Here is a 4,269-nt window from a genome sequence, read left to right as displayed (position 1 = left end):
TCAAGTCTCAAGATCCTGGCAGCCCCCTACACCTTTCATTCCTCATCCAGTCACAATTTGGGCACAAAGGAGACACTTAATAAGCAAAAACTGATCAACAGAAGCATGTGCTTAAAGGCCAGAATCCTTAAGTAAAACACACATGGGGCAAATGGCATTAGACAAGTCTTAATTTTTTTAACTGTCAGTGTGCTCACAAGACAGTGAGCAAGCACGCACCTACCACTGGTACACAGTCATGTCACAATTCTTCTCCATCCCATCAGGATGTTGGACACATTAAATACACAAGTCAGTGCTTTTCAAGCTGCTGGGCCTGGGACACGAACCACAGTCAGCCATGTGGGAAATGGCTCCCAGTGCACAGTGCTTAACCACTGAGCTGCAGGGCTGGCCTGCAGTCTTTTACTAAGACAGCAATGTTGCTTCCCACAAAAATGTGAATAGTGAAGATTTCTAAATAAGTTTTAAAAAAAGTTAAATTTGTTTCATGATTTTGCTCATAATATTGGCCTATTAGTGATTAAGTCCTTAAATACCCTTGAACTATTCCTGTCTCTTCATATTTTTATACTAAATAAGCCTAAGGTCAGAGGAGGACAAATAATATTACTGATGACATCTGGACCAAAACAAGGAAAGAACTTATACCCAAAAGGGATGCTTGACCCTGATTTCTTTCCTTTTCATATATGAATTATAGAAGAAGCTAGGAGTGGGACCAGCAGTTAGTGTAATGGCTATGTCGCTGGACTCCCATGTAGTCGACCACGGTTCACGTCCCGGACCCAGTGGCTTACACTCATGATGGGTGTGTGTGTATATGGCAAAGATCCTGAGAGGAGAATGGAGGAGAAGGGATTAGGATCACAATGTGGCCATCCCCCCAGGGGGTGATTTCTCGCTTTCTGTCTTGGCGAGTGCACGCGCCCTATAGCAAAAACCTCAATAAATAAATAAATAAATAAATAAATAAATAAATAAAGCAGCTAGGAGTAAGGACTGAGTAGGCACCTGCCCAAAATCGTCCATGCCCAAGGATGTCATTCCCTGTCCATCTGTCCCAGGGCCATGCTGCACCTACCCATACCTCGCTCCTCATTATGCAGATGCTCATCGGCTATCGCAGCTCCACTACGACTATCACAGGACAAACACTCCAATCAGACAGGGTGCACTCACTGGCTCAGCACCATGTTTAAATAGTCGGTTTTCTATTAGCATTTAGTGTGCTCCCCTGAAATCACTGGGATCTATAACTAGGTCAAGGCTGCTGGACACACTCAGACAGACGAGGTTGATTCGAGCGCAGATCCATGTGGAATAGTCCCTTACAAGCTCTAGACAAAGAGCCACAAATGCCAAAATGAACACTCTCAGGGGAGTAAAAAGCTGGATTCATACATTATGGGGAAGAAAAAGAAAAGGAAAAGAGAGGGGAGATATTATTAGTACCAGTCATGCTCAGGCTGGTACCAAGGGCCCAGAGACAACAGATCTCCCCCTGCCCAGCTCCCCTGCACGGGCTCCTTCCTCCCCTCAATACCTGCTGGAGAAACCATCCATCCTTCAAATCCAACACAATTAAGGCCAGGAGTGGGGCTTAAAATAAGATCCACACCATGGTCAGATTTTTAACTTATTATGCTTGAAAATAAAGTAAGAACCTTCTCTTGGTGTCCAAATGTGAAGGCATGATACAAAGTAAAACACTTGAAGTTGGGCTAGGAGCAGAGTGTAAGGTATCTTTGACATTAGTAAGTTTGCACAGATATTAAAGCATCGCTGGCAAAAATAAAAGCCTACAGATGTTTGCTTTTCTGTTAAAAGTAGGCAAAAATTCACAGGCTACCCTGGAGATAGCTCTTTCAATCAATGAAGTTTCTGCATCAGTTTCACTGGCATGCACATGGGTCTGGGGGTGGGTGGATGGGGCATTAATTCTCTCATCCTTAGTTTGTTAACTAGTAAAGACCACAGGAAATGAAGACCCAGAAAATCAAAATAGCCGTCAGTCCTTCACAAAACAGGATTCACAAGCCATGGCCACTCTCTTGGTGAATAAACTAAGATCAAAGAGCCAGAAACCCTGGCCCCTCTCTGAAGACAGACTTGTATAAATGCCATTTCTACCAGTTTAGTAGCATACATGTCCTCTGATCCCAACAGAAGTGACAGCTCACAGAAATGGCTAGAATTAGTCAACCAGGCACAGAACAGGAGCTAAGAACTTACTGAAACATCCTCTTTGAACACAATACTCAACAAAAACAAAAGTTAAAGGAATTTAGATACATCACCTCATTCAAGTGCCACCCCCCTCTTATCTATAACACAGTTCCAAACAAATCTGATAAGCAATCTCTTTGCAATCATAAATCAAATTCAAAGTAGTAGAAAGACAAAAATCAGGCTAAACTAGGGGACCAGTAAGTGGCACTGTGGTTAAGGTGCTAAACACTCCCACGTGACTGACCACAGTTCAAGTCCTGGACCTGGAGGACTTGCTTTCTCACCTTCCGTGTATATGTGTGTGTGTGTGTGTGTGTGTGTGTGGTCAAATTTAAATAAATTAATAAATAAAATTAAATAAATAATTCTTAAAAAAACAATCAGGTTAAAGTAAAGGGAGACTTCAATAGGTCAAAAACAAAACTGATTCTATCAGAGCATAATGTTGGCAGAGAGAATCAGAGAAGCCCTGGTCAGGGGAAGTTGGGAGGTGGAGGGAGCAGAGATGGGGTGTGGGTGCGCAGGAGTAAGGACAGAGTAGGCACCTGCCCAAAATTGTCCATGACCAAGGATGGCATTCCCTGTCCATCTTTCCCGGGGCTACGGGTTTCTCTTGACAGGGAGGTGGGAGGTAGGGGGGGGCTCAGATATGGAGGCAAATGGGAGCCAAGACACCTCGGGCAGTGCCAACCGCTCCCAGCATGACACCGGTAAAATGTTTATCAGTGGACTGAGCTGACAGACCTCACCAGATAGCCTTATAGCCTAGTTTAGCAAATTAGGAGAAATTAAAGAATGTATGGTCATGAAAGATCCCACTATGAAATGCTCCAGAGGCTTCATATTCATCACGATTGCAGACCCAGCAAGTATAAATAAAGTATTAGGTCAGACCATCACCAGTTAGATTCTAAGGCAATTGACCCCAAAATTGTTTATCCTCATTGAGTACAACCCAAGATGGTCAAAGAACAAAGGAAATATCTGTAGGCGGATTATCTGTGAACGCTGTAGTGGAAGATGTAAAGCAGTATTCCGAGGAGTGGAGGATGCGATGGTGATGTTTGATAAAACTATCAACAGGCACAGAGGGGTTGGCTTTGTCACTTTTGAGAACGAAGATGTTGTGAAGAAAGTCTGTGAGATTCATTTCCATGAAATCAATAATAAAGTGGTAGAATGTGAGAAAGCTCACCTGAAAAAAAGTCATGTTCCCACCTGGAACAAAAGGCCGGGCCTGGGTCTGACATACACCATGGATGCTTTTATGCATGGGGATGTTGGGCTACCCCAACTTTGTGGCAACCTATGGCCGCAGCTCCTTCAATCTGCCCCTAGCTATGGCTATCAGTTCCCAGAGCTGGGCACCATAGCAATACCACTTAGAATACTGCTGCAGCAGATCCTGAAAAGGGCCCCACATGCACTGTACATGTCTCAGCAAGAGCCCCTGCTGGGAGGAAGTGGAATTGTGACCCTTTCTTTGGCACTTTTGCATCTGAAATTTGGGGAACAGGGAGAAGTACAAAAACCCATCCAAACAAACATAAAGGTATATTAATTAGTTTACAATTAAGGAAGCAGTAGTGGCCATGAACCAGCCATCCCGCCAGCTGCTGATTCATGGGTCAATGGTAGAAAGGTAGCTGAATTAAGGACAATGGTGGAATATTAACCCAGAAAAGAGCAGAATCTAGTGCCCGATGAACCTCTCAGATTTCTAATCCAGCCTCAAAGGACAGATAACAACCACTATGGAGAGACAGAGCCCAGAGTTCCACATGAGTGAAGGGAGACTCAAATCCTAACCCACCTTCCATATTGCATGATGTTAATGAATACTAAAACAAAAACAACCATTGCAAGGATACATTTAGATTTCTAGCATGAAATGGCTACTAAAAATTAATGATAAAGGGTTATAAACTTTAGGAAATTAACCTGAACACAGTTGACTCAATACATAAACTCAAAACTAGCCTCAGAAAGGAAATCATTTTTGAAATTTTTATTTGGGTACATAGAGTGATCTAGCTC

The 4,269-nt window shown here is 43.2% G+C and overlaps 1 pseudogene; it reads left to right on the top strand.

The window, feature by feature from the left end:
• Positions 1-2,881: 2,881 nt before the first annotated feature.
• On the top strand, positions 2,882-3,793 carry LOC102501314 (RNA-binding protein Musashi homolog 2 pseudogene; annotated as a pseudogene).
• Positions 3,794-4,269: the final 476 nt, after the last annotated feature.

This window comes from Tupaia chinensis, unplaced genomic scaffold, assembly GCF_000334495.1.
Source record: "Tupaia chinensis unplaced genomic scaffold, TupChi_1.0 Scaffold000052_1, whole genome shotgun sequence".
Classification (NCBI taxonomy): Eukaryota; Metazoa; Chordata; class Mammalia; order Scandentia; family Tupaiidae; genus Tupaia; species Tupaia belangeri.
The sequence above is the reverse complement of the archived record's forward strand: the minus strand, read 5'-3'. Positions and strand labels throughout refer to the sequence as shown.